The 25,703-nt window shown below is 61.1% G+C and overlaps 1 protein-coding gene across 5 annotated transcripts in view; it reads left to right on the forward strand.

Moving 5' to 3' along the window:
• The window catches only part of PTP4A3 (protein tyrosine phosphatase 4A3), a 45,699-nt gene that overhangs the window by 5,621 nt on the left and 14,375 nt on the right, over positions 1–25,703 (forward strand). For 2 of the 5 annotated variants that reach the window (XM_054498260.2, XM_054498256.2), the window contains exon 1: positions 18,480–18,572. The exons of the other annotated variants lie outside the window; for them this stretch is intronic. The gene's annotated coding sequence lies outside the window, so the exon portion shown is untranslated. Of the gene's footprint in view, positions 1–18,479; positions 18,573–25,703 lie in introns of those variants that run through there. 5 annotated transcript variants of the gene reach the window in all.

Consider the following 25,703-nt stretch of genomic DNA (forward strand, 5'->3'; position numbering starts at 1 on the left):
TGGGCATGAGAACCCTGCCTTGGGGCCTGAGTGCCTCAGTGGCTGTGGAGCCTGGTTTCGACCTCTTTGGGACCAGTGTTCTTGTCTATAAAAGGCAGTGATCTTTCTGGATAGTTCAGGGAGATTCTGTTGTCCTTGCCCATCAGAGCTGGAAGGGAGTTGAACAAAATGTTTTGCAGAAATTGGACCGGAGTTGGGCATTGCTCCTCTTGCTGCCCCTGGTTCTGAGGGCTTGGCACCACTAGCCCGCTGTCTGTCCAGGGTTGGTCCGGCTCCTGCCTTTATTATGTGTGAGCCTTGCTGTGTGTGGCTCAGTCCTGGACGGGCCGAGACCCGGATGCAGGACCCTGGACAGTCAGCGCAGGCGGAGCAGGGAGGGAGGCATCTGCCTGAGGCCTGCTTGGAGGTGCCCAGGCTGGAGCCCTTGGCCCTGGAAGATGTGGTCAGGGCCCAGTGGTGTTGGGATGGCTGAGAAGAGGGCCCCTGTGCCCTCCGCCCGGGGCTTGGCCTAGCCAGTGCTCAGGGCTTATTTGCTGGATGAGAGGTGGAGTGGGCCAGTGGGGCCCAGGTCTCCTGCTAGGTGACCCTCAGAGGTGGGCATAACATCCCTTGGAGTCTCTGCTCTGCACTTGCAAATAAGAGGCTGGACCATTTGAGTGGTTATAAGTTGGGGAAGCACTCCCTGATTGCTTGGTTGTGTTTGAGGCACAGCCCCCAACTCCCAGAGATTCCAACACCCCTGCAGGAGCTACCATTACTGATGTGGGCAGAAGGGCATCTGGGAACCCCCCAGACTCAGCATACTAGGGTTCAAGTCCCTGACTTCCATCCTGGGGCATGGAGTGGCAGGAGCCAGGGAATGTTCTAGAGCGAGGTGGTGAGGTGGAGCAGGGCCTGCAGGGATCAGATTTCCCAAGGGTGGGGTCCTGGAAATGGGGCATCAAGAGGAAGCCTTTAACCCTGTGAGTTGGAGAGTCTCGGGTCCATGGCTGAGGGTGGATGTGCTAGAACCGGACTCTGGAAGCTGAAGACCCCCGGATGAGGGTGCTCAGGGCCTGGCTGGGGAGACTCTTGCCTTGTTCTCCCCAGTGTCCGGGCCTGGGCTGACCAGGGGACACTTCAGTTGATGACATCATTGTCCAGGAGGCTTTTCTCTTGGACCTCAGTTTCCCCTTCTGCAGGATGGGCTGGACCCACTCTGTCTAGCTCTACCACCCCCCAGTCCCTCTGGGGAGCTGCAGGAGCCTGTTCCCACGGCCTCGTCCTCACCCGCCACGGAGACCTCGAAGCCAGGCCTGGCCCAGCTAGAGGAGGTGACGGGTGGCCCTGCCCTGTCCCTGTCCCCATCTCGGTCCCCTTCCCACGGGACCGGTGCTCCCGGCTGCTCTCCTGGCCCTGGGTCCCTCCTGTGACTCAGGCTTCCTGGAAGAGGCTCGGGAGGGCTCGGAGGATTCCCCGCCACCCCACCCAGGGTTTTTGCCTGCCTGCCTCAGGTCCCCGTCACCACCCGTGCTGCGGCACACGGTGTACTTTACCTGCTCGTCCACTCCACCCTTGCCCCTAGAGTGGGTGCCTCTTACTCCTGGCACCCCCACTCTGGCATCTTCTACTGATGCCTGGAACGCTGGCCCCCTCCTCTGGCTCGCCGGCCCCCTCCTCTGGCTCGCCTGGTCCTGGGGCCCCTGCCAAGGCAAACATCTTCTCCTTTAATCTCCCCGTCCTGGGTCAGCCGCAGAGGCCCTTCCTCCCGGGCTTTGCTTCCCTCTGGCCAGCTGCCCAGAGGCCCATCTGCTGGGAATTGCCGTGTGGAGCTCAGGGGGTCCCTGGGGGTGCCCGGGGCTCCCGGCTGCCCCTCCCCTTGGTGGCCTCCCTGTCCCCTCCGCATGGCCCTAGGGAGCTACAAGGCCTGGCCCTGGCTCTGCTGACTCTCCCTGCTCCTGCCCTTTCTGGGCCTCGATTTTTGTGTCTGGAGAATGGGGAACCTGGGGGAGACCCCGGCCCCCACAGCAGATGGGTGGGGATCAGGACAAAGGCCCGGCAGCTGAGCCCCAGCCACCTGAGCCAGGCTGCTTGCTTCTGAGTCGGTGACTGCCATGGATGGACCGGGTCCTGGTGGCATGCCCGTTACTCTCTTCCAGGCCTGTGACCTAGGGGAGGGCTGTCCATGGGTGCCTCAGTTTCCCTACCTGCCAGGTTGTGTTCTTGGGGCAGGCTGGGGACATGCAATGGCAGCACTGCGGGACCCACAAGGCGCTTACATGGGGGAGAGGCGACATTTGAACAACGCTTCAAACATATAGTTATTGTTTTATCTTTTTTGAGATGGAGTCTCGCCCTATAGTCCAGGCTGGAATACAGTGGCACGATCTCAGCTCACTGCAAATCTCCGCCTCCCAGGCACAAGCGATTCTCCTGACTCAGCCTCCTGAGTAGCTGGGACCACAGGCATGTGCCACTATGCCCAGCTATTTTTTGTAGAGATGGCATTTCACCATGTTGGCCAGGCTGCTTCTCCTGGACTCAAGTGATCCTCCTGCCCCAGCCTCCCAAAGTGCTGGGATTACAGTGTGAGCCACTGCGCCCGGCCCGCCTCTGCACCCGGCCCACCTCTGCACCTGGCCCAAACATGTGGTTATTGTTTTAGTCACACATTTGGTGATGTTCATTATAAAAATTCAAACAGCCTGGGAAATACATGGCTGCAGTAGCTCTGGGCTTCTGCTTCATTTCACAAGAAGCAGGCCGGCTTCGGGTGCTGTTCTGCAGTGTCACTTGAAATTTCCCTGGGTGTTGACTGGGGTCCTCTCCTGATGGCACCCTTGGACCCTGGTCTCTGGGTCTGGTCGGATGCTTGTTTATTAACCAGCCATCCCCCCTGCCCCATGATGGGCTCTCCTAAGTGAGGCCATGGACAGCCAGGATGTGCGTCTCAGCACTGAGGTGAGTCTTTCTTGGCCCACTGGCAGAACCCTGGGTCAGATGGGAGGGTTGTTGGTGCCCGGCTATGTGTCTGCCAGCCCCTTCATCCCTATCCTGGCTGCTGTGTAGCTCCTGCCTCCCCATAACTCTTGGGGGGCTGCCCGGACCCACACTGGCCCCGTGGGGATGGCAGTAGGCAGAGAGGGGCGGTCCTGAACCCAGAGACATCCCATGGGTGAGTAGGACTTGTAGGAGATGGCAGTTCCCTTCCTGGAGCATGTGTCCCCAAGACTTAAGAGGTCATGGTGGGGCGGGAAGCAGGTAGTCAGGGTGGGCTTTTGGGAGGAGATGGCATCACAGTACGGAGGGAGTCATGCATGAGGCACCAGGAAGGGGCAAGCCGGGTGAGGACAGGCTCCCCCTGGGGACCCAGGACCTGATGGAACAGCATCACTCTTGATGGCACCGTTGCAAGCCTCTTCTGGGCCAGCAGCCGGAGCTCACCCAGGGCACATCCTTAAACCTCAGGGTCCCCTGGTGGCAGCTGCCATGGTCGTCCTGTTTCCCAGGGAGGGAAGCTGGTGTCTGAGGCTGGCACTCTGCTAGGTAGCACAGTTGGGGAGTGGCAGTGCTAGGACAGAAGACAGACGAGCTGGCACCTGCACATCTGCACGTCCTGTCGTTCTGGTGACCTCTAGCCAGCCAGCTCATCTGCTCCTTTGCAGATGAGGCCAGAGAGACGGGAGTCTCCGGTGTGGAGGGGAGGGCACTGGGTTTGATGGGCTGGCCCTGGGGTAACTTGCCTGCCTGTGCTTCAGTGTCCCCCTCTGTAAACAGGGTGTGATGTCCCCCCGGCCATGTCGGAGGCTCCGAGAGGGCAGCGGGTCCATCTCAGCAGATGCTCTGCTGACAGATGCTGCTGGCTGGCCCCTGCTCCCACCCTCCCCTCCTTTGGTGGCCTCCCCGGGCCGGGCTGTTCCCACGGCTGCCCAGCCACAGGAAGCCATCTGGAGGCCTTGTTTACCCCTCCCCCTGGCCTCCCTGGCAGGAAGTCACCGGAAGGGCCGTCCCGAGGGGCCCCGGGCCTGTGAGGACAGCCATCGGCTCAGAGGTCTGTGCCGTGGAGACCCAGGATAGCGTGCGGGGGCAGGGAACTCAGAGAACAGCAGGTGGAGCGGGGCTCCGGGGCACTGGGGCATGTGGGCTGGAGCGTGGACCGAACCATTTACCGACCACATCCATCTGTCCGTCCACACAGTCACCTACCCCTCCCCCGCTACGGCCCCAGCAGGGCCCAGTCCCATGAAGCTCACAGTCTCGAGGCACGGACGAGGCCACTCCAGCTTCAGCCCAGGGTGGCCCCGTGATGTCAGGGCCATTCCTCCAGCTCCCGGGATCCCACACCTCCCCTGATATCACACAAGCCACCCTGGGTCGGGGCTGGAGGAGGAGACCTGGGCAGCAGCTGAGGTGTCCAGGAGAAGGGAGTTGGGGAGAGGGGTGCCAGCAGAGGGTGCAGCCTCTGGAAACACTGGAGGCCGCCCTGGGTGATGGGTCTGAGGCTGCAAGGTGTGGCTGGGGAAGGTGAAGGGAGAGGTCGGCAGGCGCAGCCGGCGGGGGCTGAAGGCATGGATGGGACCAGTCGGGGTGCTTGTGGCCCTGCAGAACCCCTCTCTCCACCACCTCCTCCAGCCCTCTGGCGCCCTGCTCAGGGCTCCCCCAGATAACCCTGTAGGTCTGGACCCTCCTGGAGTGGGCTCAGGGGCCTGGGTTTCCACTCCACAGGATGGGTCCAGCTGCCCCGGCATTTGTGGCAGCCCCAGTGCCCACTGACAGGCCTGAGTGTAGCTGGCTAGCCCAGGGCCTTTCCCACGGACACTGATAGCAGGGACTGCCTGGCCCTAGGGGGATCTTTGACCTCCGTGGGGCCTTGTGCCCTGTGTTCTTGGCGGCCTCGTGCCTGTCCCGGCCTCCTGCCTTCAGGAGTCAGGTGGGGTGGGGCAGGCAGCCCTGCCCCCGCCCACATGGGGAGGCTGAGGATTGGCCCTTCCACCTCTGGCTACCCCTCTTCCCCTCCTCCATACCTCCTGCTCCCCTTTTTCCTCACTTTCCCCCCACCCCTCCCCCCTCCTGCTGCCGCTTTCTCATCCCTTTAGAAGGTGCCTACTCATGATCTTCTTGGGTAAAGCCCTCCCTGAGAGTGTGTTGGGGTTTCGGGCCTGGCAAGCATCCCTAGCCTCCCCTGAAGAGGAAGTGAGCGTGAGAACTGGGGCTTTGGCGGATCCAGGTGCCTGCGGGCAGCCCAGGGGCTTGTTTGTTGGGGGCCTGGCCAGCGGGCCGGTCCAGAGAAGGAATAGATGTCTCAGGAGGGTCCCTGGCTGGTCCCAAGCACCTCCTGTGTGCAGCAGGGCCACTGTTCTTCCATCCAGCCTCCCAGCAGCCCTGGGGTGTGGGTGCCCCTGATTCGGAGGGAGTGACAGGACTTAGGGTTAGCCACCTCCCTAGGTCAGACAGGCAGAGAGCCCTGGGCCAACCCCAGGATGAGCCCCGTCAGCCTCTCCTTCCTGACTCATTCGAGATAGTAAGTGAAAGAGCGCATGCAACCAGCACGCAGCCCCAGAGGAAAGGCTGCAGCGGCCTCGCGCGGGGCCAAGGAGGCTGGGCACTGTGTGTGTGGTGGCACTGCCCTCCCTGGTGTTGCCGATGCTGCTGAGATTGGAGAATGTTGTGGCATTCTGGGGGAGGCTCTGGTCTGAGAGTCCTGAGCCTGGGGAGACGGCCTGGCTGGGCCCAGGCTGGCCACAGGGGCACCCCAGACTTTTTTCCTGGGCATGGTGTAGAGTAAGTCCTCACATCACATCATCCATAAGTTATTGGAAGCTGCAACTTCAAGCAAAATGATGCCAGTTTTAAGTGAAAATTGGTTTAAGGAAACTAGTGTTCCCATACGTTGATAGATATAGATAAGAGTTAAGTTCCTGCCAAGTATTTCTGGTCACAAATACATCACCAGGCTTCCAATGAAGACCCCAAACACTTCTAATATTAAACACTGAAGTAAATGTGAGCTACACATACATGTAAGAAGAGTGAATTAAACAGGGAAGAGAATTGCTTCCCCAGCTTTCCATGGGTCAGTGAGTGGCAGCAGAACACACATCTCACAGCGACCGTGGTCGGGAGCTCCTCCTGCCACCACGCACTTCAAAATCAAACAATCACAAACGTGGCGGCTTCCTGTATTGCCATGTATTCGTCTGACTATGTCTATTTGACAAATTTTTATTTTGCAGTAATTTTTATTCATTTATTCATTCATTTTCCAACCCACTAATTCCAGTTCAGGGTCACGAGTGGCTGAGCCTGTCTCAGCAGCTCCGGGCATAAGGTGGGATCCGACTCTGCTCAGGACACCATCCCCTCGCGGGGCACACTCACATGCACAGCCACACCCACTCAGCCAGGGCCACGGCGACACGCCTGTTCACCGGATGTGCACAGCGTTGGGTATGGGGGAGCTGGAGGACAGGGAGAAAACCCACAAAAGGCGGGGCATGGTGGCTCACGCTTGTAATCCCAGCACTTTGGGAGGCCGAGGCAGGCGGATCACGAGGTCAGGAGATCGAGACCACGGTGAAACCCCGTCTCTACTAAAAACACACACACAAAATTAGCTGGGCATGGTGGCGGGCGCCTGTAGTCCCAGCTACTCAGAGAGGCTGAGGCAGGAGAATGGCGTGAACCCGGGAGGCGGAGCTTGCAGTGAGCTGAGATCGCGCCACTGCCCTCCAGCCTGGGTGACAGAGCGAGATTCTGTCTCAAAAAAAAAGAAAAAAAAAAAAAAGAAAACCCACACAGACCTGGGGAGCTCGTGCACACGCCACGCAATGGCCCTGAAAGGGAAGCGATTTTTTTCTCATCGGCGTTATCACAAAACCATGTTGAAAGCAACACTTACTTGAGGAGCTGCTGTACTTGACGGATGGTGCAGGACAAGGTGGGCCCTCTTCGGGGCCTCTGCGTCTCTCCCCCTTTCAGGGGGTTGGGGTAGAAACTAGATCAAGGATAGGGGATTCTCATGGGGTTGGAGGGTCCATTGGGGCAGGGCCCCCCAGCAGCTGAGGGCCTCTCTCCCCCTGTCCTGGGGTCCTGGGGTCTCTGGCCCCCACGAGTCCAGCTCCTGATTGCTCTGCCAAGTTTGCTATCATGCCAGGAACTGAGCCTTTCTCCTCGTGAGCTCTCTTGGACCCGCAGTATAACCATGGTATTCAGTAGGTGTCCAGTAAGTGTGGGCTGGTGAATGGGCCTCCAGGGAGGTGGGATTTGGATGGACAGAATGGCCGGGTCCTCGGGAGGTGGTACTGAGTCAGCAGAGGCTTGGGGGCAGAGCATCTCTGCAGAGGCAGGGGCTCCATCCTCAAGGACCCCCTGAGGGCCTCCAGGAGGAGGCAGCCATGGGGTGGGTGGGGAAGTAGGAGCGGCAGCTCTGAGTGAGCTCGTCCCAGCTCTGAGCTCCCTCCTGCACCTCCCTGTCTCCACTGTGGGGGCCATACAGCCTTTACATGTAAAGGGCATGAAGCAGCGCCTGGCACTCAGGCTGCCAGTACCACCAACTGGCAGCGCTCATTGGGCATTGACTGTCTACATTGCCAGGAGTGTTCAAGAAGTAATTTAAACTGCCAGAAATCCTCATCCCACGGCGTTAACTGACACCTGCTTTGGGCCTGACCCTGTGCCTGATCCTGGGGACCTGGCATGGGTCAGTCAGCACGGTCCATGACAGGGACAGACAAGTCACGAACAGGGCTGCAGGGGCTGACCCAGGAATGAGCAGGACCTCTCTGGCACTGTTTAGGGCTTTGGCCCCCTGGTGAGGGAGCAGTGAGGCTGTGGGGACCCAGGTCCCTTGGGCCTTGCATGCCTGGTTCCTGATCCTGTGGGCCCCATGCAGAAGTGGCCCCCAGTTCTTTCTGGGTGCTTGGCATGTCCTGTCTTCCTTGGGGGCTCCCCAGGCAATTTTGGCTAGACACCCAGCAGATGCTCCTTCCTGCAGGCCCCCCAACCTCTGGGTCCCTGAGGTCGGAGCTAGTTTTCCCCAAGACCACCCAAGCAGTGACTTTGGGTCCACCCACAGATGCCCTGGTCACTGTGTTGCTGGGAGTGCTTGGGTGAGAAGGAATGGCTGCTGGCGGGTCCTCCTTTCTCCATCCTCAGCATCCTCATCCATCACTGGGGATGCTTGTCTCTGCCTTGCTCCCACTCACAGGACAGTTGAATGTGTTCACACATCCACTGAGCCAGCAACTGCTGTGTATGGTGCCCATTGAGAACCAGGGAGCCGAGGGTGGAGCTGTGGCCGGGCTCTTGTCCTGTGTGGGGAGAGAGGCTGACAAGCTTTGCCGGAAGGGGGACAGATGATCCCTACTGTGTGTGGGGGACAGAGGATAGGTCTCGGTGGCTAGCAGGAGGAACAGGAGGATGCTGAATCTGAGATCCGAGTGGTAAGAAGGGGCCAGCACTGGACGATGTGGGGACAGAGCATGCTCCTGGCCACCAGCACAGCCAGTGCAAGGGCTTGGAGGTAGGACTGTGCTTGGCAAGTTGCAGGAACAGCTGGGAGGCAGGTGAGGCTACAGCAGATGAGGAGAGGGGAGTGGTAGGAGGTCAGAGGGCAGGGAGCAGCTCGTGTGGGGCCTTTAGGGCGATAAGGATTTTTGGCTTTCCTGAGTGATGTGGGCACCACTGGGGGCTTTGAGCAGAGGGGGCTATGATCTGACTTAGGTCGAGGACAGTGGTGGGGATAGCCAGGATGCCAGGTGGGTATCCCAGATTCTTGGTGTCCCTCGGTAGCCCCTCTGGGCGGTGGCTTTAGGCATCTGGGCTCAGGTGTCACCATTTCACTTGTTGGCCACCCACGGCTGCTTTCCTGCCCCATCTGGGGATTCCGGGAACTTTGCTTCCTCACCTTGCATGTGATTCTGTGATGTGCCTGGACTGGGGACTGTGGAGGCCTGTCTGTGCCCTGAAGCTCTTCTGAGAAGCCAGGGAGCAGTTCCCTGGGGTGTCCCCTGGGAAGTCCTGCCGTCCTCTTTCTGCTGCCACCCAGAGCCCGCCCTTTCCGGAGAGCAGTTCCCTGGGGGGTCCCCCTGGGAAGTCCTGCCCTCCTCTCTCCACTGCCTGCCCTCCTGCCTCTGGCCCTTGCTCAAGCCGCGCCCCCGTCTGGATGCCCCCTTCTTCCACTCTGCTCTGTTGGACCAATTAGGCCAACTCTGGGGATGTGTGACCCCAGTGTTTGTAATCAAACGGGGCCCAGACTCATTGACATCCTGCGTGAACTACAGTTTTGGTAGAGGTGCAAGTGGATTCTGTGTGGCACAGAAGATGGCGAGTGGTGACGGCTGTGTTGCCTGCACGCCACCGACAGCCCGCCTCTTCTTTCCATCTTAATCCATCTTGCCAGCTCTCAAGGGCTGTAGGCACTTCGCCCTGAATCCTCCTCTGAGCCGGCTTTGCCTCCTGCCATTCCCACTGAGCGAATTAAATAAGTCTTTGCCCTGTGCCCCCTGTACGTGCAAGGTCATGCAGGTTATGCTTTGAACTTCCAAAAATGCGCTCAGAAATCTTTCCTGTCCTCTAAGGCCCATCTCTGATGCCACCTTCACCTTCTGGATTCTCTCCAGGGGAGGAGGTCGGGCCCTTGGGGGGTACCCTTTGCCCTCTCTGCCGGGGATCCTGGAGAGTCCCTCCCCAACTCCCCTGGCCACTGGGACCTCTCTTCGTCGCTGACCTGCTCAGCATCCTCCCTTGGCAGAGCCTGGCACAGCCCGGACAGACCCTAGAAGGTGTGGATTCTGCCTGCCTGCCCTGTGTCCCCACAGTCCACATGCTGGCCTGGACTCTCAGGCCTCCCCACCTCCAGTCCTTCTCCTGCCCCCTCCATTCCTTCACACACGTGGGCACAAAGCTGGGGCTCCCGTAAGGGTGCATCTGGTAAGACCTCAACCTCCTGTACCCAATGGGGTCTTGGGAGAACAGAAGCTGTGGGTGATAGTTAAGGTGTAGCCCTCTTCCCAACCTTGCACAGCCCCCTGGCTCAGTCCCTGAGAGTAAAATTCAGACAGACCTGGAAATGACCCAAATGTCCATCAGCTGAGGATAAACGAAATGTGGCAGGCCATAGAGTAGAACGAGCTTGCCCAGCCCGCAGCGCGGCCCAGGACAGCTTTGAATGCGGCCCAACACACATTCATAAACTTTCTATTTTTTTTTTTTTTTTTTTGAGATGGAGTCTCACTCTGTTGCCCAGGCTGGAGTGCAGTGGTGGGATCTTGGCTCACTACAACCTCCACCTCCTGGGTTTAAGTGATTTTCCTGCTTCAGCCTCCCAAGTAGATGGGATTACAGGTGCCCGCGACCACACCCAGCTAATTTTTGTATTTTTAGTAGAGATGGGGTTTTGCCATGTTGGCCAGGCTGGTTTCAAACTCCTGACCTCAAGTGATCCACCTGCCTCAGCCTCCCAAAGTGGTGAGATTACAGGCGTGAGCCACCGTGCCTGGCCAAATTTGTAAACTTTCTTAAAACATCATGAGGTTTTTTTTGTTGTTGTTGTTCATCAGCCATCGTTAGTGTTAGTGTATTTTATGTGTGGTCCTAGACAATTCTTCCAGCGTGGCCCAGGGAAGCCAAAAGATTGCACACTCTTGCAGTAGAATATAGGTGGCCAACAGGTGGAGCGGGCACAGACTCAGGCTGCGCCGTGGCTGAGCCTTTAGAACTCCAGGAGAAGCGAAAGGGACCAGGCGCAGAAGGCCACGTGGTGTGTGAGGCCATTCACAGCAAATGTCCTGAACAGGCAAGTCCACAGAGACGGAAAGCAGACTTGTGGTTGCCAGGGGCTGGGGGAGGAGGGGTGGAGTGACTGCTGGTGGGAGGGGGTGATGATGGAAGTGTTCTGGAATTAGTGGTGATGATTACACAGCACTGTGAATGTATTAAAAACACTGAAGGTTACACTTTAAGATGGCTAAAATGACTGGGCCTGGTGGCTCATGCCTGTAATCCCAGCACTTTGGGAGTCCGAGGCAGCGGATCACCTGAGGTCAGGAGTTTGAGACCAGCCTGGCCAACACGGCAAAACCCTGTCTCTACTAAAAATACAAAAATTAGCCAGTTGTGGTCATGGGCGCCCGTAATTCCAGCTACTCGGGAGGCTGAGGCAGGAGAATTGCTTGAACCCGGGGGCGGAGGTTGCAGTGAGCTGAGATCGTGCCACTGCACTCCAGCCTGGGTAACAGAGCGAGACTCCATCTAAAAAAAAAAAAAAAAAGACTAAAATGGTGGATTTCATGTGTTATTAATTTTATCTCAAAAAATAAATTAGGATAGCACCCCCGCCTGCACAGACTCTGTCCTGAGCAGCTCTCAGAAGTCCGTAAAATAGGGTGAAAGTGTCGTTGCCCTGCCCCCGGGTTCCCAGTGCTGTGGGGACGTCACCAGCTGCTGGGGAACAGAGGGATGCTGGCACCCACCCAGGGCTCAGGGCAGGGCAGGGGCTTGGTGTGCACTAGAGACTAGAGTGAGAAGGCCCTTCCCCGGCCCTCACAGAGTGCCTTGCCACTGGGGAGTTGAGTGAAGGCACAGACAAGGTTGTGAGGTACCCACGCTGCCGTGTAGCGTCACCATGCCCTGATATGGATAACCTGTTTTCTTTGCTCATCTGGGTAGACTGATGGGGCATTTGATTCTGGAGGGTGGGGTTCCAGTCTGCATGGTTCCCTGGGGATCCCCAGCCCCAACATGAAGGCAGTGTGGCCTGAGGGCCTCTCAGTCCCCAAGGTGCTGACCCACCACTGCCTTCCCGAGTCCTCCCTGGGCCCTGCTAGGGGAGGCCCGGGAGCTACAGCATCCAACAGGCCCGTGTGAATGGCCTGGCCACAGCACTGCCAGACAGGGCGAAGTTCCTGGCCCGGGGCTGTCTCTGAGCCCTGGAGTTGGCGGGGTAGGGACCAGCTCCTATGAGCTCCCTCCACCCCTAGATCCACCCTTCAGGTCTAGGGCTATTTGGTGGCAGCTCCTGGTGGGGCAGGGGGATGGGAGGGATGGGAGCCTCCATCCATGGACCCGGCACCCAGTCTGCCTGCAGGCCTGGTGATTGTGGCCCACCGTGGTGCCCACCCCTTCTGGGCACCACGGCGATGCCCAGAGCCCCTGAGGGGCTGTGCAGGCAGGGCATAAGATGGCACAGGGCTCCGCGTAGCCCCTAGGGCGGCAGGATGTGTTCTGAGCTGAGGTCCTCTGGAAAGCGCCTGTGGATTTCTGGCCCCTCCCTGGGGTGTTCCCCACCTGCCTGCTGAGCCTTCAGATGCCTGGGAGAGCAGGTCTCCCTTAGGTCCGCTGGTTCTGATGGTTCCCCTCCTTCTCTTCTGGGAGCTGGGCAGCTGCTCAAAGCGGGCAGTGCAGGCTGCCCAGTGTGCCCAGCTCCCAGGATGCACCATGTGACCCAGGCCCCCTCCTGCCCTGCTTGAGCTGGCGAGGGGCCGTGGCTGGGTGCCCAGTGGTGCCTGCGGGAGCCCACTCCCTGGGGCAGTGCCTGCCTGCCACCCACCTGGGCTGGGCATCCAGTCTGGCCTTGGCTGTTGTCATGGCAGCCAGTGCCTGCAGCCAGGAGCTAAACTTGCTACCTTCATGCCACTGTCACCACAGCTGTGACGAACATGGGGACATACAGGCTGGGTCGCGGAGGTGACCAAGCCTGGCTCTGCCCAGCCCCTGCTGCGGACGGTCACCGCAGTCACAGCCCACATGACCTGCCTGCCATCCCCTCATGCCGTGGCATGGGCTGTCTGAGGTTCCATGTCATGGATGAGGCCCCAGGATCACAGAAGTGCCCACAGCCACACAGACGGGCAGGAGTCGGGAGGCCCCGGCCCCCAGGCTCCTAGCCAGACTGGGGGAATGGGGCTGGCCTAATCTGGAGTTGCCAAGGTGGGGTTCTGTGAGGTACGATTGTTGCTAGTGCCTGGTTTCAAAAACATTCCAGAAATGCCCTGCTGGCCACCTGCCTGGTTCTGAGGTCCCCACATCTGTGGAGGAACAGGGGCTTTAAGAAGCTCTGCAGGGAAGAAGCCCCATCCGTGCAGGTTCCCCTGAGGATTCTGAGGCATCTGCTGGGAACTGTGGTCTTCTTGGGGCGCTCGGTGTCCTCACAGCCCCTGTGGGTACCTGGCACAGTGCCAGTGTTCCAGGGACTCAGGCGAGGCCTCTTGGAAAGGGTAATGTCCCTCCGATCCCAGGAGAACACCAAGGGCAGGTCCATGAAGGACAGCCTTTCAGTGAACCCATCCTACAGATGAGCACACTGAGGCACAGAGGACAGCCTTCCAGCGAACCCATCCTACAGATGAGCACACTGAGGCACAGCGAGGTTGCGGGATGTGCCCATCACACAGCTCACAATGGGGAGCCAGTAGGGGAACCAGGTCACACAGCCCTGTGTGAAGACAGTGGCCATGGGCTGAGCAATGGCCAGGCTTCGGGGGTGGAAAGGAGCTGTCCCCTCCCCTGGACCCCAGAGAACTCACCTGCCTTGGCTTTGAGCTGAGCTTTGAGCCGGGGTCACCGGCTGAGTCTCGCACCCTCTCTGAGCCTCAGGTTCCCCATTTGTCAGATGGGGAAGGCCAAGACCCAGGGTAGATGGAGCCCGAGCCAGTGCTGGCAGCACTGGCGTTGTGGGCTGGCGAGGCGTGGGCACCTCTGTGTGCATGGGGTGGACTTGTGTGTGCCCAGTGGCCTTCCTGCCACAAACCACCCTCCTCCTGTATGTCAGGGTCACAGGAGCTGAAGATAGTGGCCAAGCCCCGCTTTTTCTGCCCCCTCTTGATTGTTTCAGGGATGAGGTCTGGTTCTTTGTCAACCCAAGTGCCCAGCACAGGGTTTGGCATGTGGTGGTGGCCTGTAAAAGCCAGTGGTGTGACTATGAAACTAATCCACTCATAGCACTGCACGTGCTTTTTGGGAGGGAGATGGCTCAGAGAGGAAAGGCCATCAGTACCGGTCCCCCCAGTAGGATCTAGGCACCATGGGGAACCTGCGGGCCCCTCCAGCCCCTCCACCGTGTGTCCTGGGGGTAGCCCTATCCCGCTGGGCCTCGGTGGCGCCATGTGCACAGGCCCTGGGGGTGCCAGGCTGCGTCTCACCATCGGGCCAGCCCAGAAATAGCTGTGACCTTCCGCAGCCAGCTTGGCAGCGCTTGGGGCCGAGAGGCCTACGTGCATGCCGGCTGAGTCCCCTCACCGTGCGGGGCTGGCTATTTTGGACGTGGCCTCCCGAGGCCAGGTCAGAGCTCTTTCCCGCGGCTCCTCAGGCCCCTCTGACGTGCGTCCACTAGAGCCTTGGCTAGTGGCCCTGGCTAGCTCCATGATCTCGATCCCCCTTCCTATACCCCTGACCCCACAGGCCCTGGGTGGCACAGAGGAGGGGATCCCAGGGACTGAGCACAGGGTGACCACGCCTGCTGGGACTGACATGGAGTGTAGGGCTTGGCCGTTTTAAGAAGAAAATGCAGAGAAAGTGCCCACCCTGGGTAGGCCCTGAATCCTGTCTCAGCCTCTCAGAGCTCTCGCTGACTGCACAGCCTGAGCCTCAGTTTACTCATCCATAAAATGGGGTGATGGGCGCCTTCCAGGACTGCTCTGAGGACAGACTTGGGCATTGCCTGTGCTGAGGGCACCATGCAAGACCACTACACAGACGGGTTCTTGGGCCTTCTCCGCCTTCCATGGGACTGGACACTGGGTTCAGGGAGGGGCATCGTGGGGTATATGGGGGTGGTGCGCTGGGCAGTGGCTGAGCGTGGGCTCTTCCTTTTCTGTGACACAGCAGAGGTGTACATGCCTGCTGCCCTGCCCAGGGTGTCTGGGTATGGTGGAAGTGGCCCCAAGGTCTAGCCACCCTCAGGGACCACAAGCTTCCTGGACATCCTGCTGACAAGGTCCCACTGTGGAGGAACAGGCTGGCCCAGCTCCCCACCTCCCAAGTGAGCACAGGTGGCTGGGTGGGCATGTGGGATTGGCTCCCCTGCTACAGGGCAGAACTCCTGTTCCCGTGAAGGTGCTGGGTGGGGTGTGACTCTGCTCCTGGGTTTGGGGTCAGACATGCCAGGAACAGCAAGCGGGGGCTGCCTGCTTGCCTAGTGCAGGCTGCATGCTCATGGCCCTTAGGGCCCTGTCCCCTTGATGGTCTAGGGGTCCCGAGGAGGAGCCATGGCCTCTTCTCCGTGGGGAGGGCCTGTGGGCCCAAGGCCTGGCTCCATCCAGGCAGGCACATGGAATTCAGCCAGACTCTGGATCCTTTCTGCAGAGCAGGCTTAGCTTGAGCCCTCCCACAGCGAGCGCGCCCCCTGCCCACCCTACCCTCTCAGCCTCTGGGACAACTCTGTGGGCACTGCCGGGGCAGTTCCTGTGTGTTCTCATCTGGTGATGGGTTCATAATTCCCATGTTGTGCGGGTAACTAACAAGGTCTGGGAGCTCAGGAGAGGGGCCCAGAGGCACACAGCGTGCATGGGAGGGTTTCGCAGTTCCCAAGGGCACCTGGGGTGGAGGCTCAGCCAGGCCCAGTGGGCTCAGGGCTGGCCTCAGGCCCTTCGCCCATTGTGGACCACTTTGGGGCCTCTGGCTGATGCTGGTGGGTGAGGACCTTCCTGGGCAGCCTCCTCTGGCCAGCAGGAGGGACCATCAGGCCATGCGGACCCTCGGAGAGCTTGGGGGTCGGTTCCTGCTCTGGAGTCAGCTGCGTCTGCTGAGGGTCCACTGGTGTGTGGTACAGAAGGGGTAGGGGCTGTGCCTGGTGTGCCAGGGAGGCCCTGAGCTCTCCGGGAGGCCAGATCAGGGGCCTCCTCTGGGCCTGCTGGGAGCCTCTGCATTCTTGGCAGGGCCTCAGGGACTGGGGCGGGGAGAGGCTCCTTCTCAGAGGCCATGAGCTCCGAATGAAACTCCATGCCCTCCGGGACACCATGCCCACTTTTGGGTACTGGCCTTTAGGGGCCTTGGATGTGGGTGGCATGGCGCTGGCTAAATGGGGCCCAGGAGGAAGGCAGCAGGACCGTGGGCACGCAGGCCTAATGCCAGGGCCAGGGCAGGCTTCATGCCGGCTTCCTCCTGTCTAGAATCCTGGAGCCGCACAATTTCCAGAGTACTCCAGAGTGATTGGCTCTTAACGGAAGCTGCTGCTGGCAGGTGTGTTATAACAGAGATCTGGGGTGGGAGGTTGGGGACAGGGAAGGTTAGGGCCATCAGAACACGGCTCCCTCCTGCCCAGGGCAAGGCGGGGCCACGTGTGCACATGTGAGTGGGGTACCTGGTCTGGGTGTGGCCTGGGCACCTGCATGTTACAGACGCCATGGTTTTGGAAACACTCAGGAGTCCAGCTGTGTCTGTTCCAAGACGGGTCAGGGTTGCCGCAGGGAGGGCAGTGACTGGTCCACAGCTGGTGTGGCTGTGCCATCCTCCTTCCTGTGCCATCCTCCTTCCAGCCTGGGCAGAGGCCTTCCAGGCAAGATGAAAGATGCGGTGTGGACAGGAGGACATGGAGGATTCAGGGCTCATGGTGTCCCTGGAGGCTCTGGTGGGCATCGTAGGGCTGGACTGCTGCAGGGCAATGGGGTCCCCATCTTCCCAGCACAGGCGTCTGATCTGGTCATCTGTTTCTGTGGCGTGTGTGTGTGTGTGTGCACGTGAGCACACATCTCTGTGTATGCAGGTCAGTGTGTGTGCTTGCCAGAGCTTCCCATTGGGTGGTTTCCACAAGGGGTTCTCAGTCATCCTGGGAGGTGAGGCATGAGCACTGGACTGGGAGTCCTGTCTGAGCCACTGACTTGGCCTGCCGTTGTGGAGCTGTCCTGTCCACTCGCTGGACATCAGGCCATTTGTGTACAATGATCCCCTGAGGTTTGTATCCTCCCATGGGGAGATCAAAAGGGGCCGAGTGTGGCCCTAGGATCTGGGGGCCCAGCCTGGTGGGTAACTCCAGGTAGACCTGGCTTCTGGGACTGTAGTGGTGGAAGGTGGCTGGGGCAGGGGAGGTTCACTCACCGGGAGGCTGGAAGAGGTGGCCCGGTAGGGGGAGAGAAGGGCAGCCAGACAGAGGGCGTGTGGGAGCAGCAGCCTGCTGGCAGGCATGTGAGTCTCTGCACCTGGCCGGGGTCTTGAGGAGCAGTAGAGGTTCAGGCGGGTGGCTGAAGAGAATGCGGGCACTGAGCTTGGGAAGAGCTCTGGGCTGGGGGCGGTAGTGCCTGTTGGGCAGCCCCAGACTGGCACAGGTGGATGGGGTGCCTAGGCAGGGGGTGGTGAGTTATGGGGCAGCTGTCCTGGTGGCTGGGGGAGCAGGGATAAGGGTGGACTTCTTAGTGACCAATGTCTGCCCCAGGAGGTAGAGTCCTGGGGGCTAGGCTGGTCTGAGAGACGCCCCCTCACCCTTTCCAGGGTGAGGTACGAGGGCCCCGCCCCCTCCTGATATCACCAGGCCTGGGGCAGCATCCTGATGGGGGAGGGGCAAGTGACCCTGGCCCTGGACTGCAGGAACAGCCCCTCCTCCACTGGTGGAGTTCCCACTTCCTGCGGAAGGAACTATGTTAGAACTTGTGTATGTGGGGTGGGGGTTGGGTGTGGGTGGTGGGGGGCCTGGGTGGGGTCCACTAAGTCGCCTCCCCTGTCTCCCTGCACTTCCTCCTGGAGGAAATGGGGACAAAAGGATGAAGTGAGGGCCTGCTGAGCCCAGGGCTGCCACCTGGGAGTGAAGAGGCCCAGGGGGCTGCGAAGCCCGGGCGGGCTGCAGGGTCCGGGCCCTTCTGTGTGGGCGGGTGGGAGTGGTGGGGATGCAGTGAGACTCCCTCCGGCGCAGCAAGGAACGGGCCCTGGGACCCTCTTCCCAGCCTGCAGCAGGCAGTGGGGAGACACGCCGGAGCCCTGGGCAGCCCCATCTTTCCCCACCCCAACTACAGGGCCTGGGTCTCCGTGCGCCACTCCCCTCCCGCCCCCTCCCGCCCCCTCCCGCTCGCTCCCGCTGTTACAGGGCCCTAGGGACCGCCCTGTCCCCCGTGGGCCCCAGAGCCCAGGCCAGCGCTGGAGGGGCCCTCCTGCCCTCTGGCCGGGACCAGGGTGCCCGCCGCAGCCCTGGGACCCTGCGGCCCCGGTCCCTATTCGAGGCCCCAGCCGGAGCGTTCCGGGATCCTTCAGGGGAGTGCCCAGCCCCGCGCCCCCGCCTGCCACAGGACTCCGGGTGGGCCCTTTTGACGTGCGCGGAGGGCGGGGCGGGGGGGCAGGGGGCGGGGCGGGGGGCAGGGAGCGGGGCGAGGGGGTAAGAGGCAGGGGGCGGGGGTGGTGAAGGGTAGGGGGCGTGGCGGGGAGAGGGTTAGTGGGCACGGCGGGGAGAGGGTTAGGGGTAGGGGCCGGGGACGGGGGGGGGGGTTGGTCAGAGGGTTGGTGAGGGTGGGGGTGCGGGGAGGGGAGTGGAAGGCGTGGGGAGGGGGGAGCGAGTGGAGTGGAGCGGGCAGGGCAGGGGAGGGGGGCGCGGGGGCGGGGAGGGCCGGCGCAGGCGGGGATAAAGCCCGTGGCGCGGCTCGGCTGACTCGGAGCGCGGAGGACCGGCCTGCCGGGTGAGTGTCTGCGCCGGCCTTGGCGGGCCCGGGACGTGGGACAGACCAGGGAGAGGGGCCCGCTAGGGGTCCGGTTGCGGGGGCGGGAAAAACCCTGCCTTCCGCGCACGCGCGCCGCTGGGCCTGAGCGTGCAGTCGATCGGGTGGGCGAGGGCGCCGCCCTGGTGGCGGAAGCGCCTCCTCCAGGGCTCCCCCGAACGGCGGCGCCGGAACCCCGCTCTCCTTGGGCTCTGCCTCAGACCCCACGTGGCGATGCCCGGGCCTCGGTGTGCGCGTCGGTGCGGAGGCCAGCCCTTCGAGCTGGGTCCCGAGATCGCTGACATCTGGCCTCGACTCCCAGCCGCACCATCCGGAGGCAGGGGTGGGGGGCTAGCGGGTGGGGGTCAACCTGATTCTTCTGCGGAGGAGAAAGCTCCCGATCCCCTCTGCTCGTGGCCTGTCTTAATAGCTGAGGGTCATCACGCAGTGGCCGCGTGGTTTGTCCCTTATCACTCTGTCACTAAAGGAGGTCCTGTGAGCGGGCACTCCAGGACGGCAGGGTGGACCAGGGCTGCCTGGGTCACCCCAGTCACACAGGTGTCCTTGGAGGTGCCGTGGGACCGGAACCTGGCCACGCGGCCCCGTGGTTGGCATGGCCATTAGAGCAGATGCAACTCTCGCCCACACCGGAGTGTGGACCAACTTCACCTCCTCATCCTCACAGCAGCCGGGGAGGCTGCTGACCCCCGCTGTGCAGGGCACCTCAGCGGGGGTTCAGAGCCGCAGAAGCTCCCCACCCAATAGGCAGCGGAGACTCAGGACCTACTGACCCTGACAATCATCAGGCTCTGTCAAAAATCTGGTTCCCAATATGTGACAAATGTCACAATTACTGTTAACACATGGCAGCTTAGGTGGTCATCTACTCCTGGGTTTTAATCATCCCTGTGAAGTCTGAAGTCTCAGTGGCTTTCTGGGTTAGTTGGCCAGTCCCTGGCTGAGTTGAGGATCTGAGAAGCTGGCCTGGGGTGCAGTGGCTGAGTCCAGGCGTGAGTCTCTTTCCATCTGCTCGGCTGCTCTACAGGCTGCTCTCAGGATTTGCTGGGGTGGAAGAGAAGGAGCCCTGGGCTTAGCACTGGAAAACCTGGTTTCCCGCGGCTCTGTCCTGTCTGGCCAGCGTCTGTGTCAAATGGGGCTCATAGGCTTGGGTCTGTGGTGGGGGTGACATCACGCATGGGGGCGGGGGTGATGGGACATGGGGCATGAAGGGGCTCTGAGATGCCAGTGGGGACAGACTTGATGTGTGCTGTGCTCGTGGGGCTCAGTGGAGAGTCTGGTACATTCCCCACCTTGGGAGCCCATACCACCCTCTGGGAGGATCCTACCCTGCCTGAAGGCCACCTCCTCAGAGAGGCCTCCATGATTGCTCCCCCCAGCAATCACAGGAGGGATGGGAATCAATGGTTCTGTGGGTCACATGCCACTTCCCATTGCCATAATCCTTTGCCTGGTTAGTGTGTGTCCGCCCGCCCCCACTGACCACCCAACCAGTGCCCTCTGAGTGTGGGTGATGGGGTTTGCTCACCCCTGACCCCCACCCAGCACCTATCATGGGGCCTGGAGCCCAGAGGGTGTTTGGCAGGTACATGTATGAATGGAAATGTGATAGGGGAGACCCAGGCACTGAGGGTACCTGCAGGCTTCCTGGAGGAGGAGGGACTCTGGTCTGGTCTTGAGCATGAGGAGGTGTGTCCTGGGACATTCTGGGCAGAGAGAAGAGGGTACCTGGAGGTGTGACTCCTACAGTCCCTCCCCCTCCTCACCTGTGAGGGAGGCAAGGGCAGAGGGGCCAGTGGGCCAGGCTGAAAAGCCAGTACTTGGTGTGTAGGCCATAGGGAGCCACCGAAGGTATGGAGCAGCAGCAGGGTGGGGGCCACCATTGTGTCTCCAGTCCTGTGCCAGGCCTCGCTGTAGGGGGGTGGCTTGCCGGGTGGGTGGACAGCTGACATGGGCTCTTGACCCCAAGTGTAGTCTGGGCTGGAGGTGGGCTGCACACTTAGCAAACTTGAATCAAGCTGCCCTCAGAGACAAGGATGTGTGTACCTCCCTTGATACCTGCCCTGGTGAGGAGGCTGGGCTGGCTGATTGGGTGGGGGTGGGGGACAGGAGGGGTGGTAGACTAGAGACCCCAATCAGGTGGGGAGACCAGTGGGCCCCTGGGGCCTCGCTGGTGGAAGCAGGGCTGGCCCAGCGGTGGCCCTCTGGAGGCAGACCTTTGCTCTCCCATTTGGTTCTCTGGTTGGGGTCCTGAGCTGCCTGGGGATGTCAGGGACATTGACAAGGAGAAGGCATAATGACATGGGTGAGAGGCCCTGAGACCTGGGCCCGTAGCGAGGCGGGAGTCAGGGAGGCAGCGGCCAGGGGCCCACTGTAGCCTCGGAGGATGCCCAGGCCTGGCTGGCCCATTCCTCGCTGGACCCAGACCAAGACCGGAGGAGAAAGGGTGGCATCCTTTCTGGGGTTTGGGGATACAGGGGCCACGCAGGCAGCACTAGGCACTGTTCTGAGCACTTTTCATGACCTGATTCATTTATTTCTGAGGAGGAAGCTGAGGTGCAGGGAGTGGCTGTTACTAGGTAGTGAAGATTCCCCTGAGGAGGTGGTGTTCCTGGCAGAGCATGACCCAGGCTGGGAGGTGGGGAGGGAGCTTGTAAGGGTGGGCTGGGAGGGGAGGTGGGCAGCTCCGTGGAGGCAGCTTGTGGAGGCCTTGGCTAGGCCGATGGCTGGGGACAGTAGGGGGAGTGGAGGCCTGACGGCCCTGGGTCCTGATCTGCCTGCCGTGGCGGTGTCTCCGCTGTGAGCCAGGCATCCTACATTCTAACCCTGTTTGTGACAGCCTGGGAAACTGAGGCACAGGTTGGCATGGGGTCTCTTTGAGGAACCAAGTGGCTTGGCTCCAGGGAGGAAGTGACCCCCGACTCAGTAGAGATGCCAGCATGTGGGCACCCTGGACCCCTCCCTGGAAACTCACGATATTGTCATTACCTGGCCCACCCGCCCGGGGAGTCTGGGAGGCAGCTTGGCAGGGCAGGGGGTGGAGGGGGTGGCTGGGCAGCCCCACCTGGGAGGGCAGGAGAAGGTGGGCAGGCTGTGTACTGGTTCTGTCCATTTCTTTCCTGAATCTCCCAAGGTTAGCCCAGCACCTAGCCCTTGAAGGTGCTCAGTACATATTTGTCAAATTGGATGAATGAACGGATGAATGAACGGATGAATGAATGGATGAATGAATGGATGAATGAACGGATGAATGAATGGATGAATGAACGGATGAATGAGGGGATGAATGGACGGATGAATGAATGGATGAATGCCTGGTCTCCAGTCCTCGTTGGTGGGAGTTTTGTGATCCAGGGTGGGCGTAGGGGAGGCTCAGAGGCACTGCTGAGCCTCAGGAGGGTGCAGGGCAGTGTAGAGAGCAGGACGCCCCCTGCAGGGATGGGGAGGTGGGTGGTGGGCTTTGTGCAGGGCAGGCAGCCCAGGATGCAGGCCTTACGTGCCGGAGTGTGGCACCGTGTGGTGTCAACAGGTGGCCCGGCTGGCAGTGGCTGCTGGGATGCTTTCCAAGCACTGACACCCCCATCTCGGCCCCCAGGAAGGGCAGGTGGGGGGCTGGGGTGCTGGGGGAATGACAAGGGCAGGGTGAGGGGAGCTGGGAGGGGGGCCTGGCTGTGTCACGCCCCCAGGCAGGGAAGATGCCCTACCTGTTCTGCCACCAGGTAGTCTTCTAGGGTGGCAGAAGGGGTGAAGGTTTGCATGGCCACATTTGGGAGTCACACTTCCTCTGGCCGTGCCTCAGTTTCCTCATCTGAGCTGCTGCCAGAGGCCCCGTCTTCCAGCTGTCAGTGTCCACTGTCCCCTCGTCCCCTCGTCCCCTCAAGACCCCGGTGAGCCAGGGCTTGCCATACCTTTTACAGGTGGGGAACCCGGGCTCAGAGGGGAGAAATGGTCACAGGCAGCACTGGGCTTGACCCTAGGCCCTGTGAGCCCAGAGCCCAGTCCTGACTGCCATGGTTTGGTGCCACCTTGTAAGTGGGGTCAGAACCCCTCCCTGTGACTGTCCCCCTCTTCTACCTCCTCCCCCTGCCACCTGTCCTTCCTTGCTCCTTTCCTCTGGCATCCCAGGTCCCATTAGGGTGGTCCAGGCCCACAAGGGTGAGGCTGGCCGAGCTGAGTCCAGGTGGGGAGGGCTGGGGCTTGGCGCTGGGCTATGGGGGTAGGGGTCTGAGTCCTGGGTTGGGATTGGGCATCGCAGCAGGCCATAGGGTGGTATTAAGCACCTCCTGGGGTCAGGTTTCTACCCATCACCTGGGTGGTTCTCCTGATGCCATTGGAGGTTGGGAGGCTCCGGGTGGGCCTGGCAGGGCCTGAGTGGCCACAGATTTGGGAGGTTCCTGGTGCTTGGCGGGCATCACCTGCTGCCTGCCTGATGCTGGGTGCTTGGGGCCCAATGGCAGCCTGAGTGGAGCCCCATGGCCTCGCCCATGCTCTCGCCAGGTGCCCACCTACCCGCCTGCCTGTGGAAGCAGTGGTTACAGCCCCCAGGTCTGTGGTGGAACTGTGGCCTGCCTGGGCACTGCTGGTGGCTGGCAGCATGTGAGCAGCTTCAAGAGGAGCAGGGCAGGCCTCCTGGGTTGGCAGATTAACAAAATGCCCCAGGAGGCACTGTTAAAGCTGTGTGCAGCCTGGAAGGGCAGCGGCTGAGCACAGGGGCATGTCCTTGGAGCCCACAGTCATCTGTAGATGCCCAGCGGGTAGAACCTGAGCCAGTGCCCAACAGCTCTGCTTCCAGGCCGCAACCAGGCACCCCATGACTGGCTTGGAGCTGGCACCATCTTGGAAGGTGGCTTTCCTTTCTGGCAGCATCTCTATTTGTAAAGGCGGCCATGGACCCCAGAGGGCTAGCACTGGCCCAGGGTCACACAGGGAGTCGGGGTAGTGGGTCAAGCCTGATGTGAGACTCCAGGCATCCCTGCCTCCCCCCTGGCCATTTCCTCCAGGAAGCTTTCCCTGACCTCCCACCCTCCAGATCACCTGCCATCCTGTGCTTCCGCTCAGGGGCTTTCCTCCTGCTGGTCGCCGTCCCTGCAATGAGTGCTCAGAAGCACCAGAGAGGGGCCTGGGACCGACAGCTTGGGAGGCTGCCTGGAGGTGGAGGGCACGAGGGCTTCTAAGGAGTAGTGAGGTCCCCATCACCAGAGGTGTGCAAGCTGGTGCTTAGGTGTGGCGTAGGTGACCTTTGAGGTTCCTCTAGACCTCAGGGCCTCAGGGGTCGAGATTCCGTGATGGGTTCTGGATGTTTCCCAGATCTGGACCTCTGCCCACAATGTTGGGTCATTTGTTCCTTCCACAAACAAGTGGGAGCCCTCTTGGTGCCAGGGCCTGTGTAGGAGGTGGGGTGAAACTGAGGATCTCTCAGCCCTCCTCCAGTTGGGATGCCTTCCTTGGGGCCTGCGACACGCTACTCTAAAGGACACCACATAGCAAGGGGAGAGGGGATGGGATGGGGTGGGAAGAGGAGATGGGGTAGGGTGGGGAGAGGGGATGGGGTGGGGTAGGGATTGGGGATGGGGTAGGGTGGGGAGAGGGGGTGGGGTGGGGTGGGGATTGGGGATGGGGTGGGGTAGGGTGGGGACAGGGGATGGGGTGGGGTGGGGACTGGGGATGGGGTGGGGTGGGGACTGGGGGTGGGGTGGGGAGAGGGGGTGGGGTGGGGATTGGGGATGGGGTGGGGTGGGGATTGGGGATGGGGTAGGGTGGGGATTGGGGATGGGGTGGGGTGGGGATTGGGGATGGGGTGGGGTGGGGATTGGGGGTGGGGTGGGGTGGGGAGAGGGGGTGGGGTGGGGTGGGGATTGGGGGTGGGGTGGGGTGGGGATTGGGGGTGGGGTGGGGTGGGGAGAGGGGGTGGGGTGGGATGGGGATTGGGGATGGGGTGGGGTAGGGTGGGGACAGGGGATGGGGTGGGGTGGGGAGAGGGGGTGGGGTGGGGGGGGTGGGGAGGGGGGTGGGGTGGGGATTGGGGATGGGGTGGGGTGGGGAGAGGGGATGGGGTGGGGTAGGGAGGGGGGATGGGATGGGGTGGGGGGATACGGCAGTGAGGGGGCTGGGCCCTTGGAGCTGCTGGGTGCAGAGGCCTGGAGGACTCTGGGAAGGCGTCCTAGTGCATCAAGCGTGGGCTTGGCCTGCTCGGGTCTCCCCTCCTGGCCCCCCTAGCAATGGGCGGACTTGGGCCCGCTCTGGGAGGATTCCAGGAACAGCTCCTGCCCGGATATAAATAGACTTCTCCGAAAGGCCTGGGGCTGTGCCAGCTGCAGCAGGTGCCCCCCAGACCCGGCCAGAGGGCCCCAGGCAAGGGGGTGGAGCCCGGGTGGGGGTGATGAGGATGCCGGGGTCCACCTTTGTAGCCCCAGAAGCATGATGGGCTCTGTCTGGTTGTAGCATCAGAGCTTGATGGGAACTTTCACTCTGAGACCCCTTTTATGAATAAGAAAACTGAGGCTGGGGTGGCAGGAGCAGCTTACCCCAGAGGTCCTCTCTCCCAGAGGGCTAGGGTTGGGCTAAGCAGGGTCTCGGGGGGGCAGCAAGACCCAGCTCCAAATGTGGTTCCTTTGCCTTTTGGCTGTGTGACTCAGAAGGGTTGCTCAGCTTCTCTGAGCTGTTACGGTTTGTCAATGCAGTGTGGCAAGTGTTAGTGCCTTGCTTGTGGAATGCAGTGTCTAGCCTGGTATCCTTAGAAAGTGGCTGAGGTTGGAGATTGGTGGGGCAGAGTCCCTGAAGCTGACCTATTTCTGCCTTGGACCTTCAGGGAGTCGCTGCTGGAAGTGGTGAGCTGAGAGCACTGGGCAGGAGTCAGAGCCTAGCATCTCCCTGTGGCGCTGGGTGCACAGACGTGGGTGGGTGTCCTTGCCAGGGAGCTCACACCCTTGGGGGTCCATGAGCTGGCAGGCAGGGCTACTTGGCTTGGTGCGCCCTTGGGTGGGGGCTCCCATGGGGCCCTTCAGACTGGGCACAGCCCTCCTGTCCTTGGCTCCCCAGCCTGCTTGCCCACCTGGAGGTGGGAGGAGGCTAGAGTTGCCGGCACAGCTGGGCCAG

Source organism: Pongo pygmaeus, chromosome 7, assembly GCF_028885625.2.
Source record: "Pongo pygmaeus isolate AG05252 chromosome 7, NHGRI_mPonPyg2-v2.0_pri, whole genome shotgun sequence".
In the NCBI taxonomy this organism is placed as follows: Eukaryota; Metazoa; Chordata; class Mammalia; order Primates; family Hominidae; genus Pongo; species Pongo pygmaeus.